Source organism: Phyllobates terribilis, unplaced genomic scaffold (assembly GCF_046119375.1).
Source record: "Phyllobates terribilis strain yellow unplaced genomic scaffold, ASM4611937v1 Scaffold_729__1_contigs__length_748246, whole genome shotgun sequence".
In the NCBI taxonomy this organism is placed as follows: domain Eukaryota; kingdom Metazoa; phylum Chordata; class Amphibia; order Anura; family Dendrobatidae; genus Phyllobates; species Phyllobates terribilis.
Window position 1 is genome coordinate 275,091 of NW_027363489.1, and position 14,931 is coordinate 290,021.

At 45.1% G+C, this 14,931-nt stretch overlaps 12 non-coding genes across 12 annotated transcripts; all 12 read left to right on the top strand.

Moving 5' to 3' along the window:
* The first annotated feature begins 178 nt into the window (after positions 1-178).
* LOC141236972 (U2 spliceosomal RNA) lies at positions 179-369 on the top strand. Its single transcript, XR_012302539.1, has one exon. It is a non-coding gene; the product is annotated as a U2 spliceosomal RNA (small nuclear RNA).
* Positions 370-1,487: 1,118 nt separating this feature from the next.
* On the top strand, positions 1,488-1,678 carry LOC141236973 (U2 spliceosomal RNA). Its single transcript, XR_012302540.1, has one exon. It is a non-coding gene; the product is annotated as a U2 spliceosomal RNA (small nuclear RNA).
* A 1,122-nt stretch (positions 1,679-2,800) lies between these two features.
* Positions 2,801-2,991, top strand: LOC141237266 (U2 spliceosomal RNA). The gene has a single exon (XR_012302822.1). It is a non-coding gene; the product is annotated as a U2 spliceosomal RNA (small nuclear RNA).
* A 1,120-nt stretch (positions 2,992-4,111) lies between these two features.
* Positions 4,112-4,302, top strand: LOC141236974 (U2 spliceosomal RNA). The gene has a single exon (XR_012302541.1). It is a non-coding gene; the product is annotated as a U2 spliceosomal RNA (small nuclear RNA).
* A 1,115-nt stretch (positions 4,303-5,417) lies between these two features.
* LOC141236976 (U2 spliceosomal RNA) lies at positions 5,418-5,608 on the top strand. Its single transcript, XR_012302543.1, has one exon. It is a non-coding gene; the product is annotated as a U2 spliceosomal RNA (small nuclear RNA).
* A 1,116-nt stretch (positions 5,609-6,724) lies between these two features.
* LOC141236977 (U2 spliceosomal RNA) lies at positions 6,725-6,915 on the top strand. The gene has a single exon (XR_012302544.1). It is a non-coding gene; the product is annotated as a U2 spliceosomal RNA (small nuclear RNA).
* Positions 6,916-8,035: 1,120 nt separating this feature from the next.
* On the top strand, positions 8,036-8,226 carry LOC141236978 (U2 spliceosomal RNA). The gene has a single exon (XR_012302545.1). It is a non-coding gene; the product is annotated as a U2 spliceosomal RNA (small nuclear RNA).
* Positions 8,227-9,345: 1,119 nt separating this feature from the next.
* LOC141236979 (U2 spliceosomal RNA) lies at positions 9,346-9,536 on the top strand. The gene has a single exon (XR_012302546.1). It is a non-coding gene; the product is annotated as a U2 spliceosomal RNA (small nuclear RNA).
* A 1,119-nt stretch (positions 9,537-10,655) lies between these two features.
* On the top strand, positions 10,656-10,846 carry LOC141236980 (U2 spliceosomal RNA). The gene has a single exon (XR_012302547.1). It is a non-coding gene; the product is annotated as a U2 spliceosomal RNA (small nuclear RNA).
* Positions 10,847-11,967: 1,121 nt separating this feature from the next.
* LOC141236982 (U2 spliceosomal RNA) lies at positions 11,968-12,158 on the top strand. The gene has a single exon (XR_012302549.1). It is a non-coding gene; the product is annotated as a U2 spliceosomal RNA (small nuclear RNA).
* A 1,118-nt stretch (positions 12,159-13,276) lies between these two features.
* On the top strand, positions 13,277-13,467 carry LOC141236983 (U2 spliceosomal RNA). The gene has a single exon (XR_012302550.1). It is a non-coding gene; the product is annotated as a U2 spliceosomal RNA (small nuclear RNA).
* A 1,119-nt stretch (positions 13,468-14,586) lies between these two features.
* LOC141236984 (U2 spliceosomal RNA) lies at positions 14,587-14,777 on the top strand. Its single transcript, XR_012302551.1, has one exon. It is a non-coding gene; the product is annotated as a U2 spliceosomal RNA (small nuclear RNA).
* Positions 14,778-14,931: the final 154 nt, after the last annotated feature.

A 14,931-nucleotide genomic window follows, 5' to 3' on the forward strand; every position in this document is an offset into this window, starting at 1 on the left:
TGGAGTTATGCAGATCTAAAACGCGTGGATTGCAGCAGCAGCAAGCCGAAAAGTGCAGGCATGTGAGGGATCTAGAGGTTGACAGCATGTCTTCTTAACGGGAGTCCAGGTGGCCATCTCCACAAATGGACTTTTCAGAATCCTTGGGTGGCACCGTAGTCGGAAACCAATTCTGGTTATCGCTTCTCGGCCTTTTGGCTAAGATCAAGTGTAGTATCTGTTCTTATCAGTTTAATATCTGATACGTCCCCTATCTGGGGACCATATATTAAATGGATTTTTAGAACAGGGAGATGGAAAAAGAGCTTGCTCTGTCCACTCCACGCATTGACCTGGTATTGCAGTATCTCCAGGACCGGTGCACCCCTTCTTTAATGCAGTTTCTAAAATCAGAAAGAATTGAATTCAATGCTTTTTGTTCATTTTGCTTGTTTGTCGGATTTTGGGATGGACTCTTTGGCTTTGCTTTTCTTCTCCTCATTGGATTTTTCATGTTAAAAGTTGCAGAAGCCAGATGACAAGCTCATTTTGGTTCAACTTCAGCAACTGTGCATTGCATTGCCATGTAATGTAATGTAATGCAATGCTATCTATCTAGCTCTCCCTCTATACTTCCTTTTGGATAAACAGACATATTAGGCAAGCATTTTGGAGCTTTCACCTAAATAACTACAGGTGGTGAGATAAGCTGCACAATATAATTGACCTTTCAGTATATTGTTGCACACACACCATCTATTTAGCAAATGCCCTTGTTATCAACAGCAGCCTTTTAAACTCACCTGAGCTAACAGGTATGTGAGCTGGTTACTCTGCTGCGCTTAAAATTTCTTTTTTGGTTTGCTACAATGCCTTTTCTGAAACGTTGTCTCCCTCTGCTGGAACACTGACTTCTTTCATTTAATGCCTGCAGACTATAAAAGAGAAACCAACCCAAAAAGTTTGGTTGATTAGTCTGTGGCATTCTTTTAAACTGTTGCTTATGGCGGTCTCTGTGAGCTTCTCAGTGACATTCAGCCATCCAGGTATCCCGCCTGCAGTAGACGGAATGTGGCAATGGAACGCTGGCTGCGCGTGTCATAATAGGCTCTGAGCCTTTATATACCTGCGCACAGCAGCAGCCACCTTCAGTCTGCTGCTGGACAGCCAGCAGCAGCAGCAGGAGAGGTAATTAATCAGCAACCCTCCTGCTAAGGGTAGACAGCTGCTCGTTCCACCCCCCCCCCCGCCTTAATTGGTTCTCCTCCCTTCCAACGGTGTTGAGGCGGGTGGGAACAGCCGGGGGTTGAGGGTACTGTGCTAAAAGAGGTGGAGTTATGCAGATCTAAAACGCGTGGATTGCAGCAGCAGCAAGCCGAAAAGTGCAGGCATGTGAGGGATCTAGAGGTTGACAGCATGTCTTCTTAACGGGAGTCCAGGTGGCCATCTCCACAAATGGACTTTTCAGAATCCTTGGGTGGCACCGTAGTCGGAAACCAATTCTGGTTATCGCTTCTCGGCCTTTTGGCTAAGATCAAGTGTAGTATCTGTTCTTATCAGTTTAATATCTGATACGTCCCCTATCTGGGGACCATATATTAAATGGATTTTTAGAACAGGGAGATGGAAAAAGAGCTTGCTCTGTCCACTCCACGCATTGACCTGGTATTGCAGTATCTCCAGGACCGGTGCACCCCTTCTTTAATGCAGTTTCTAAAATCAGAAAGAATTGAATTCAATGCTTTTTGTTCATTTTGCTTGTTTGTCGGATTTTGGGATGGACTCTTTGGCTTTGCTTTTCTTCTCCTCATTGGATTTTTCATGTTAAAAGTTGCAGAAGCCAGATGACAAGCTCATTTTGGTTCAACTTCAGCAACTGTGCATTGCATTGCCATGTAATGTAATGTAATGCAATGCTATCTATCTAGCTCTCCCTCTATACTTCCTTTTGGATAAACAGACATATTAGGCAAGCATTTTGGAGCTTTCACCTAAATAACTACAGGTGGTGAGATAAGCTGCACAATATAATTGACCTTTCAGTATATTGTTGCACACACACCATCTATTTAGCAAATGCCCTTGTTATCAACAGCAGCCTTTTAAACTCACCTGAGCTAACAGGTATGTGAGCTGGTTACTCTGCTGCGCTTAAAATTTCTTTTTTGGTTTGCTACAATGCCTTTTCTGAAACGTTGTCTCCCTCTGCTGGAACACTGACTTCTTTCATTTAATGCCTGCAGACTATAAAAGAGAAACCAACCCAAAAAGTTTGGTTGATTAGTCTGTGGCATTCTTTTAAACTGTTGCTTATGGCGGTCTCTGTGAGCTTCTCAGTGACATTCAGCCATCCAGGTATCCCGCCTGCAGTAGACGGAATGTGGCAATGGAACGCTGGCTGCGCGTGTCATAATAGGCTCTGAGCCTTTATATACCTGCGCACAGCAGCAGCCACCTTCAGTCTGCTGCTGGACAGCCAGCAGCAGCAGCAGCAGGAGAGGTAATTAATCAGCAACCCTCCTGCTAAGGGTAGACAGCTGCTCGTTCCACCCCCCCCCCCGCCTTAATTGGTTCTCCTCCCTTCCAACGGTGTTGAGGCGGGTGGGAACAGCCGGGGGTTGAGGGGTACTGTGCTAAAAGAGGTGGAGTTATGCAGATCTAAAACGCGTGGATTGCAGCAGCAGCAAGCCGAAAAGTGCAGGCATGTGAGGGATCTAGAGGTTGACAGCATGTCTTCTTAACGGGAGTCCAGGTGGCCATCTCCACAAATGGACTTTTCAGAATCCTTGGGTGGCACCGTAGTCGGAAACCAATTCTGGTTATCGCTTCTCGGCCTTTTGGCTAAGATCAAGTGTAGTATCTGTTCTTATCAGTTTAATATCTGATACGTCCCCTATCTGGGGACCATATATTAAATGGATTTTTAGAACAGGGAGATGGAAAAAGAGCTTGCTCTGTCCACTCCACGCATTGACTTGGTATTGCAGTATCTCCAGGACCGGTGCACCCCTTCTTTAATGCAGTTTCTAAAATCAGAAAGAATTGAATTCAATGCTTTTTGTTCATTTTGCTTGTTTGTCGGATTTTGGGATGGACTCTTTGGCTTTGCTTTTCTTCTCCTCATTGGATTTTTCATGTTAAAAGTTGCAGAAGCCAGATGACAAGCTCATTTTGGTTCAACTTCAGCAACTGTGCATTGCATTGCCATGTAATGTAATGTAATGCAATGCTATCTATCTAGCTCTCCCTCTATACTTCCTTTTGGATAAACAGACATATTAGGCAAGCATTTTGGAGCTTTCACCTAAATAACTACAGGTGGTGAGATAAGCTGCACAATATAATTGACCTTTCAGTATATTGTTGCACACACACCATCTATTTAGCAAATGCCCTTGTTATCAACAGCAGCCTTTTAAACTCACCTGAGCTAACAGGTATGTGAGCTGGTTACTCTGCTGCGCTTAAAATTTCTTTTTTGGTTTGCTACAATGCCTTTTCTGAAACGTTGTCTCCCTCTGCTGGAACACTGACTTCTTTCATTTAATGCCTGCAGACTATAAAAGAGAAACCAACCCAAAAAGTTTGGTTGATTAGTCTGTGGCATTCTTTTAAACTGTTGCTTATGGCGGTCTCTGTGAGCTTCTCAGTGACATTCAGCCATCCAGGTATCCCGCCTGCAGTAGACGGAATGTGGCAATGGAACGCTGGCTGCGCGTGTCATAATAGGCTCTGAGCCTTTATATACCTGCGCCCAGCAGCAGCCACCTTCAGTCTGCTGCTGGACAGCCAGCAGCAGCAGCAGCAGGAGAGGTAATTAATCAGCAACCCTCCTGCTAAGGGTAGACAGCTGCTCGTTCCACCCCCCCCCCGCCTTAATTGGTTCTCCTCCCTTCCAACGGTGTTGAGGCGGGTGGGAACAGCCGGGGGTTGAGGGTACTGTGCTAAAAGAGGTGGAGTTATGCAGATCTAAAACGCGCGGATTGCAGCAGCAGCAAGCCGAAAAGTGCAGGCATGTGAGGGATCTAGAGGTTGACAGCATGTCTTCTTAACGGGAGTCCAGGTGGCCATCTCCACAAATGGACTTTTCAGAATCCTTGGGTGGCACCGTAGTCGGAAACCAATTCTGGTTATCGCTTCTCGGCCTTTTGGCTAAGATCAAGTGTAGTATCTGTTCTTATCAGTTTAATATCTGATACGTCCCCTATCTGGGGACCATATATTAAATGGATTTTTAGAACAGGGAGATGGAAAAAGAGCTTGCTCTGTCCACTCCACGCATTGACCTGGTATTGCAGTATCTCCAGGACCGGTGCACCCCTTCTTTAATGCAGTTTCTAAAATCAGAAAGAATTGAATTCAATGCTTTTTGTTCATTTTGCTTGTTTGTCGGATTTTGGGATGGACTCTTTGGCTTTGCTTTCTTCTCCTCATTGGATTTTTCATGTTAAAAGTTGCAGAAGCCAGATGACAAGCTCATTTTGGTTCAACTTCAGCAACTGTGCATTGCATTGCCATGTAATGTAATGTAATGCAATGCTATCTATCTAGCTCTCCCTCTATACTTCCTTTTGGATAAACAGACATATTAGGCAAGCATTTTGGAGCTTTCACCTAAATAACTACAGGTGGTGAGATAAGCTGCACAATATAATTGACCTTTCAGTATATTGTTGCACACACACCATCTATTTAGCAAATGCCCTTGTTATCAACAGCAGCCTTTTAAACTCACCTGAGCTAACAGGTATGTGAGCTGGTTACTCTGCTGCGCTTAAAATTTCTTTTTTGGTTTGCTACAATGCCTTTTCTGAAACGTTGTCTCCCTCTGCTGGAACACTGACTTCTTTCATTTAATGCCTGCAGACTATAAAAGAGAAACCAACCCAAAAAGTTTGGTTGATTAGTCTGTGGCATTCTTTTAAACTGTTGCTTATGGCGGTCTCTGTGAGCTTCTCAGTGACATTCAGCCATCCAGGTATCCCGCCTGCAGTAGACGGAATGTGGCAATGGAACGCTGGCTGCGCGTGTCATAATAGGCTCTGAGCCTTTATATACCTGCGCACAGCAGCAGCCACCTTCAGTCTGCTGCTGGACAGCCAGCAGCAGCAGCAGGAGAGGTAATTAATCAGCAACCCTCCTGCTAAGGGTAGACAGCTGCTCGTTCCACCCCCCCCCGCCTTAATTGGTTCTCCTCCCTTCCAACGGTGTTGAGGCGGGTGGGAACAGCCGGGGGTTGAGGGTACTGTGCTAAAAGAGGTGGAGTTATGCAGATCTAAAACGCGTGGATTGCAGCAGCAGCAAGCCGAAAAATGCAGGCATGTGAGGGATCTAGAGGTTGACAGCATGTCTTCTTAACGGGAGTCCAGGTGGCCATCTCCACAAATGGACTTTTCAGAATCCTTGGGTGGCACCGTAGTCGGAAACCAATTCTGGTTATCGCTTCTCGGCCTTTTGGCTAAGATCAAGTGTAGTATCTGTTCTTATCAGTTTAATATCTGATACGTCCCCTATCTGGGGACCATATATTAAATGGATTTTTAGAACAGGGAGATGGAAAAAGAGCTTGCTCTGTCCACTCCACGCATTGACCTGGTATTGCAGTATCTCCAGGACCGGTGCACCCCTTCTTTAATGCAGTTTCTAAAATCAGAAAGAATTGAATTCAATGCTTTTTGTTCATTTTGCTTGTTTGTCGGATTTTGGGATGGACTCTTTGGCTTTGCTTTTCTTCTCCTCATTGGATTTTTCATGTTAAAAGTTGCAGAAGCCAGATGACAAGCTCATTTTGGTTCAACTTCAGCAACTGTGCATTGCATTGCCATGTAATGTAATGTAATGCAATGCTATCTATCTAGCTCTCCCTCTATACTTCCTTTTGGATAAACAGACATATTAGGCAAGCATTTTGGAGCTTTCACCTAAATAACTACAGGTGGTGAGATAAGCTGCACAATATAATTGACCTTTCAGTATATTGTTGCACACACACCATCTATTTAGCAAATGCCCTTGTTATCAACAGCAGCCTTTTAAACTCACCTGAGCTAACAGGTATGTGAGCTGGTTACTCTGCTGCGCTTAAAATTTCTTTTTTGGTTTGCTACAATGCCTTTTCTGAAACGTTGTCTCCCTCTGCTGGAACACTGACTTCTTTCATTTAATGCCTGCAGACTATAAAAGAGAAACCAACCCAAAAAGTTTGGTTGATTAGTCTGTGGCATTCTTTTAAACTGTTGCTTATGGCGGTCTCTGTGAGCTTCTCAGTGACATTCAGCCATCCAGGTATCCCGCCTGCAGTAGACGGAATGTGGCAATGGAACGCTGGCTGCGCGTGTCATAATAGGCTCTGAGCCTTTATATACCTGCGCACAGCAGCAGCCACCTTCAGTCTGCTGCTGGACAGCCAGCAGCAGCAGCAGGAGAGGTAATTAATCAGCAACCCTCCTGCTAAGGGTAGACAGCTGCTCGTTCCACCCCCCCCCGCCTTAATTGGTTCTCCTCCCTTCCAACGGTGTTGAGGCGGGTGGGAACAGCCGGGGGTTGAGGGTACTGTGCTAAAAGAGGTGGAGTTATGCAGATCTAAAACGCGTGGATTGCAGCAGCAGCAAGCCGAAAAATGCAGGCATGTGAGGGATCTAGAGGTTGACAGCATGTCTTCTTAACGGGAGTCCAGGTGGCCATCTCCACAAATGGACTTTTCAGAATCCTTGGGTGGCACCGTAGTCGGAAACCAATTCTGGTTATCGCTTCTCGGCCTTTTGGCTAAGATCAAGTGTAGTATCTGTTCTTATCAGTTTAATATCTGATACGTCCCCTATCTGGGGACCATATATTAAATGGATTTTTAGAACAGGGAGATGGAAAAAGAGCTTGCTCTGTCCACTCCACGCATTGACCTGGTATTGCAGTATCTCCAGGACCGGTGCACCCCTTCTTTAATGCAGTTTCTAAAATCAGAAAGAATTGAATTCAATGCTTTTTGTTCATTTTGCTTGTTTGTCGGATTTTGGGATGGACTCTTTGGCTTTGCTTTTCTTCTCCTCATTGGATTTTTCATGTTAAAAGTTGCAGAAGCCAGATGACAAGCTCATTTTGGTTCAACTTCAGCAACTGTGCATTGCATTGCCATGTAATGTAATGTAATGCAATGCTATCTATCTAGCTCTCCCTCTATACTTCCTTTTGGATAAACAGACATATTAGGCAAGCATTTTGGAGCTTTCACCTAAATAACTACAGGTGGTGAGATAAGCTGCACAATATAATTGACCTTTCAGTATATTGTTGCACACACACCATCTATTTAGCAAATGCCCTTGTTATCAACAGCAGCCTTTTAAACTCACCTGAGCTAACAGGTATGTGAGCTGGTTACTCTGCTGCGCTTAAAATTTCTTTTTTGGTTTGCTACAATGCCTTTTCTGAAACGTTGTCTCCCTCTGCTGGAACACTGACTTCTTTCATTTAATGCCTGCAGACTATAAAAGAGAAACCAACCCAAAAAGTTTGGTTGATTAGTCTGTGGCATTCTTTTAAACTGTTGCTTATGGCGGTCTCTGTGAGCTTCTCAGTGACATTCAGCCATCCAGGTATCCCGCCTGCAGTAGACGGAATGTGGCAATGGAACGCTGGCTGCGCGTGTCATAATAGGCTCTGAGCCTTTATATACCTGCGCACAGCAGCAGCCACCTTCAGTCTGCTGCTGGACAGCCAGCAGCAGCAGCAGCAGGAGAGGTAATTAATCAGCAACCCTCCTGCTAAGGGTAGACAGCTGCTCGTTCCACCCCCCCCCCGCCTTAATTGGTTCTCCTCCCTTCCAACGGTGTTGAGGCGGGTGGGAACAGCTGGGGGTTGAGGGTACTGTGCTAAAAGAGGTGGAGTTATGCAGATCTAAAACGCGTGGATTGCAGCAGCAGCAAGCCGAAAAGTGCAGGCATGTGAGGGATCTAGAGGTTGACAGCATGTCTTCTTAACGGGAGTCCAGGTGGCCATCTCCACAAATGGACTTTTCAGAATCCTTGGGTGGCACCGTAGTCGGAAACCAATTCTGGTTATCGCTTCTCGGCCTTTTGGCTAAGATCAAGTGTAGTATCTGTTCTTATCAGTTTAATATCTGATACGTCCCCTATCTGGGGACCATATATTAAATGGATTTTTAGAACAGGGAGATGGAAAAAGAGCTTGCTCTGTCCACTCCACGCATTGACCTGGTATTGCAGTATCTCCAGGACCGGTGCACCCCTTCTTTAATGCAGTTTCTAAAATCAGAAAGAACTGAATTCAATGCTTTTTGTTCATTTTGCTTGTTTGTCGGATTTTGGGATGGACTCTTTGGCTTTGCTTTTCTTCTCCTCATTGGATTTTTCATGTTAAAAGTTGCAGAAGCCAGATGACAAGCTCATTTTGGTTCAACTTCAGCAACTGTGCATTGCATTGCCATGTAATGTAATGTAATGCAATGCTATCTATCTAGCTCTCCCTCTATACTTCCTTTTGGATAAACAGACATATTAGGCAAGCATTTTGGAGCTTTCACCTAAATAACTACAGGTGGTGAGATAAGCTGCACAATATAATTGACCTTTCAGTATATTGTTGCACACACACCATCTATTTAGCAAATGCCCTTGTTATCAACAGCAGCCTTTTAAACTCACCTGAGCTAACAGGTATGTGAGCTGGTTACTCTGCTGCGCTTAAAATTTCTTTTTTGGTTTGCTACAATGCCTTTTCTGAAACGTTGTCTCCCTCTGCTGGAACACTGACTTCTTTCATTTAATGCCTGCAGACTATAAAAGAGAAACCAACCCAAAAAGTTTGGTTGATTAGTCTGTGGCATTCTTTTAAACTGTTGCTTATGGCGGTCTCTGTGAGCTTCTCAGTGACATTCAGCCATCCAGGTATCCCGCCTGCAGTAGACGGAATGTGGCAATGGAACGCTGGCTGCGCGTGTCATAATAGGCTCTGAGCCTTTATATACCTGCGCACAGCAGCAGCCACCTTCAGTCTGCTGCTGGACAGCCAGCAGCAGCAGCAGCAGGAGAGGTAATTAATCAGCAACCCTCCTGCTAAGGGTAGACAGCTGCTCGTTCCACCCCCCCCCGCCTTAATTGGTTCTCCTCCCTTCCAACGGTGTTGAGGCGGGTGGGAACAGCTGGGGGTTGAGGGTACTGTGCTAAAAGAGGTGGAGTTATGCAGATCTAAAACGCGTGGATTGCAGCAGCAGCAAGCCGAAAAGTGCAGGCATGTGAGGGATCTAGAGGTTGACAGCATGTCTTCTTAACGGGAGTCCAGGTGGCCATCTCCACAAATGGACTTTTCAGAATCCTTGGGTGGCACCGTAGTCGGAAACCAATTCTGGTTATCGCTTCTCGGCCTTTTGGCTAAGATCAAGTGTAGTATCTGTTCTTATCAGTTTAATATCTGATACGTCCCCTATCTGGGGACCATATATTAAATGGATTTTTAGAACAGGGAGATGGAAAAAGAGCTTGCTCTGTCCACTCCACGCATTGACCTGGTATTGCAGTATCTCCAGGACCGGTGCACCCCTTCTTTAATGCAGTTTCTAAAATCAGAAAGAACTGAATTCAATGCTTTTTGTTCATTTTGCTTGTTTGTCGGATTTTGGGATGGACTCTTTGGCTTTGCTTTTCTTCTCCTCATTGGATTTTTCATGTTAAAAGTTGCAGAAGCCAGATGACAAGCTCATTTTGGTTCAACTTCAGCAACTGTGCATTGCATTGCCATGTAATGTAATGTAATGCAATGCTATCTATCTAGCTCTCCCTCTATACTTCCTTTTGGATAAACAGACATATTAGGCAAGCATTTTGGAGCTTTCACCTAAATAACTACAGGTGGTGAGATAAGCTGCACAATATAATTGACCTTTCAGTATATTGTTGCACACACACCATCTATTTAGCAAATGCCCTTGTTATCAACAGCAGCCTTTTAAACTCACCTGAGCTAACAGGTATGTGAGCTGGTTACTCTGCTGCGCTTAAAATTTCTTTTTTGGTTTGCTACAATGCCTTTTCTGAAACGTTGTCTCCCTCTGCTGGAACACTGACTTCTTTCATTTAATGCCTGCAGACTATAAAAGAGAAACCAACCCAAAAAGTTTGGTTGATTAGTCTGTGGCATTCTTTTAAACTGTTGCTTATGGCGGTCTCTGTGAGCTTCTCAGTGACATTCAGCCATCCAGGTATCCCGCCTGCAGTAGACGGAATGTGGCAATGGAACGCTGGCTGCGCGTGTCATAATAGGCTCTGAGCCTTATATACCTGCGCACAGCAGCAGCCACCTTCAGTCTGCTGCTGGACAGCCAGCAGCAGCAGCAGCAGGAGAGGTAATTAATCAGCAACCCTCCTGCTAAGGGTAGACAGCTGCTCGTTCCACCCCCCCCCCGCCTTAAATGGTTCTCCTCCCTTCCAACGGTGTTGAGGCGGGTGGGAACAGCTGGGGGTTGAGGGTACTGTGCTAAAAGAGGTGGAGTTATGCAGATCTAAAACGCGTGGATTGCAGCAGCAGCAAGCCGAAAAGTGCAGGCATGTGAGGGATCTAGAGGTTGACAGCATGTCTTCTTAACGGGAGTCCAGGTGGCCATCTCCACAAATGGACTTTTCAGAATCCTTGGGTGGCACCGTAGTCGGAAACCAATTCTGGTTATCGCTTCTCGGCCTTTTGGCTAAGATCAAGTGTAGTATCTGTTCTTATCAGTTTAATATCTGATACGTCCCCTATCTGGGGACCATATATTAAATGGATTTTTAGAACAGGGAGATGGAAAAAGAGCTTGCTCTGTCCACTCCACGCATTGACCTGGTATTGCAGTATCTCCAGGACCGGTGCACCCCTTCTTTAATGCAGTTTCTAAAATCAGAAAGAATTGAATTCAATGCTTTTTGTTCATTTTGCTTGTTTGTCGGATTTTGGGATGGACTCTTTGGCTTTGCTTTTCTTCTCCTCATTGGATTTTTCATGTTAAAAGTTGCAGAAGCCAGATGACAAGCTCATTTTGGTTCAACTTCAGCAACTGTGCATTGCATTGCCATGTAATGTAATGTAATGCAATGCTATCTATCTAGCTCTCCCTCTATACTTCCTTTTGGATAAACAGACATATTAGGCAAGCATTTTGGAGCTTTCACCTAAATAACTACAGGTGGTGAGATAAGCTGCACAATATAATTGACCTTTCAGTATATTGTTGCACACACACCATCTATTTAGCAAATGCCCTTGTTATCAACAGCAGCCTTTTAAACTCACCTGAGCTAACAGGTATGTGAGCTGGTTACTCTGCTGCGCTTAAAATTTCTTTTTTGGTTTGCTACAATGCCTTTTCTGAAACGTTGTCTCCCTCTGCTGGAACACTGACTTCTTTCATTTAATGCCTGCAGACTATAAAAGAGAAACCAACCCAAAAAGTTTGGTTGATTAGTCTGTGGCATTCTTTTAAACTGTTGCTTATGGCGGTCTCTGTGAGCTTCTCAGTGACATTCAGCCATCCAGGTATCCCGCCTGCAGTAGACGGAATGTGGCAATGGAACGCTGGCTGCGCGTGTCATAATAGGCTCTGAGCCTTTATATACCTGCGCACAGCAGCAGCCACCTTCAGTCTGCTGCTGGACAGCCAGCAGCAGCAGCAGCAGGAGAGGTAATTAATCAGCAACCCTCCTGCTAAGGGTAGACAGCTGCTCGTTCCACCCCCCCCCCCGCCTTAATTGGTTCTCCTCCCTTCCAACGGTGTTGAGGCGGGTGGGAACAGCCGGGGGTTGAGGGTACTGTGCTAAAAGAGGTGGAGTTATGCAGATCTAAAACGCGTGGATTGCAGCAGCAGCAAGCCGAAAAGTGCAGGCATGTGAGGGATCTAGAGGTTGACAGCATGTCTTCTTAACGGGAGTCCAGGTGGCCATCTCCACAAATGGACTTTTCAGAATCCTTGGGTGGCACCGTAGTCGGAAACCAATTCTGGTTATCGCTTCTCGGCCTTTTGGCTAAGATCAAGTGTAGTATCTGTTCTTATCAGTTTAATATCTGATACGTCCCCTATCTGGGGACCATATATTAAATGGATTTTTAGAACAGGGAGATGGAAAAAGAGCTTGCTCTGTCCACTCCACGCATTGACCTGGTATTGCAGTATCTCCAGGACCGGTGCACCCCTTCTTTAATGCAGTTTCTAAAATCAGAAAGAATTGAATTCAATGCTTTTTGTTCATTTTGCTTGTTTGTCGGATTTTGGGATGGACTCTTTGGCTTTGCTTTCTTCTCCTCATTGGATTTTTCATGTTAAAAGTTGCAGAAGCCAGATGACAAGCTCATTTTGGTTCAACTTCAGCAACTGTGCATTGCATTGCCATGTAATGTAATGTAATGCAATGCTATCTATCTAGCTCTCCCTCTATACTTCCTTTTGGATAAACAGACATATTAGGCAAGCATTTTGGAGCTTTCACCTAAATAACTACAGGTGGTGAGATAAGCTGCACAATATAATTGACCTTTCAGTATATTGTTGCACACACACCATCTATTTAGCAAATGCCCTTGTTATCAACAGCAGCCTTTTAAACTCACCTGAGCTAACAGGTATGTGAGCTGGTTACTCTGCTGCGCTTAAAATTTCTTTTTTGGTTTGCTACAATGCCTTTTCTGAAACGTTGTCTCCCTCTGCTGGAACACTGACTTCTTTCATTTAATGCCTGCAGACTATAAAAGAGAAACCAACCCAAAAAGTTTGGTTGATTAGTCTGTGGCATTCTTTTAAACTGTTGCTTATGGCGGTCTCTGTGAGCTTCTCAGTGACATTCAGCCATCCAGGTATCCCGCCTGCAGTAGACGGAATGTGGCAATGGAACGCTGGCTGCGCGTGTCATAATAGGCTCTGAGCCTTTATATACCTGCGCACAGCAGCAGCCACCTTCAGTCTGCTGCTGGACAGCCAGCAGCAGCAGCAGCAGGAGAGGTAATTAATCAGCAACCCTCCTGCTAAGGGTAGACAGCTGCTCGTTCCACCCCCCCCCGCCTTAATTGGTTCTCCTCCCTTCCAACGGTGTTGAGGCGGGTGGGAACAGCCGGGGGTTGAGGGTACTGTGCTAAAAGAGGTGGAGTTATGCAGATCTAAAACGCGTGGATTGCAGCAGCAGCAAGCCGAAAAATGCAGGCATGTGAGGGATCTAGAGGTTGACAGCATGTCTTCTTAACGGGAGTCCAGGTGGCCATCTCCACAAATGGACTTTTCAGAATCCTTGGGTGGCACCGTAGTCGGAAACCAATTCTGGTTATCGCTTCTCGGCCTTTTGGCTAAGATCAAGTGTAGTATCTGTTCTTATCAGTTTAATATCTGATACGTCCCCTATCTGGGGACCATATATTAAATGGATTTTTAGAACAGGGAGATGGAAAAAGAGCTTGCTCTGTCCACTCCACGCATTGACCTGGTATTGCAGTATCTCCAGGACCGGTGCACCCCTTCTTTAATGCAGTTTCTAAAATCAGAAAGAATTGAATTCAATGCTTTTTGTTCATTTTGCTTGTTTGTCGGATTTTGGGATGGACTCTTTGGCTTTGCTTTTCTTCTCCTCATTGGATTTTTCATGTTAAAAGTTGCAGAAGCCAGATGACAAGCTCATTTTGGTTCAACTTCAGCAACTGTGCATTGCATTGCCATGTAATGTAATGTAATGCAATGCTATCTATCTAGCTCTCCCTCTATACTTCCTTTTGGATAAACAGACATATTAGGCAAGCATTTTGGAGCTTTCACCTAAATAACTACAGGTGGTGAGATAAGCTGCACAATATAATTGACCTTTCAGTATATTGTTGCACACACACCATCTATTTAGCAAATGCCCTTGTTATCAACAGCAGCCTTTTAAACTCACCTGAGCTAACAGGTATGTGAGCTGGTTACTCTGCTGCGCTTAAAATTTCTTTTTTGGTTTGCTACAATGCCTTTTCTGAAACGTTGTCTCCCTCTGCTGGAACACTGACTTCTTTCATTTAATGCCTGCAGACTATAAAAGAGAAACCAACCCAAAAAGTTTGGTTGATTAGTCTGTGGCATTCTTTTAAACTGTTGCTTATGGCGGTCTCTGTGAGCTTCTCAGTGACATTCAGCCATCCAGGTATCCCGCCTGCAGTAGACGGAATGTGGCAATGGAACGCTGGCTGCGCGTGTCATAATAGGCTCTGAGCCTTATATACCTGCGCACAGCAGCAGCCACCTTCAGTCTGCTGCTGGACAGCCAGCAGCAGCAGCAGCAGGAGAGGTAATTAATCAGCAACCCTCCTGCTAAGGGTAGACAGCTGCTCGTTCCACCCCCCCCCCGCCTTAAATGGTTCTCCTCCCTTCCAACGGTGTTGAGGCGGGTGGGAACAGCTGGGGGTTGAGGGTACTGTGCTAAAAGAGGTGGAGTTATGCAGATCTAAAACGCGTGGATTGCAGCAGCAGCAAGCCGAAAAGTGCAGGCATGTGAGGGATCTAGAGGTTGACAGCATGTCTTCTTAACGGGAGTCCAGGTGGCCATCTCCACAAATGGACTTTTCAGAATCCTTGGGTGGCACCGTAGTCGGAAACCAATTCTGGTTATCGCTTCTCGGCCTTTTGGCTAAGATCAAGTGTAGTATCTGTTCTTATCAGTTTAATATCTGATACGTCCCCTATCTGGGGACCATATATTAAATGGATTTTTAGAACAGGGAGATGGAAAAAGAGCTTGCTCTGTCCACTCCACGCATTGACCTGGTATTGCAGTATCTCCAGGACCGGTGCACCCCTTCTTTAATGCAGTTTCTAAAATCAGAAAGAATTGAATTCAATGCTTTTTGTTCATTTTGCTTGTTTGTCGGATTTTGGGATGGACTCTTTGGCTTTGCTTTTCTTCTCCTCATTGGATTTTTCATGTTAAAAGTTGCAGAAGCCAGATGACAAGC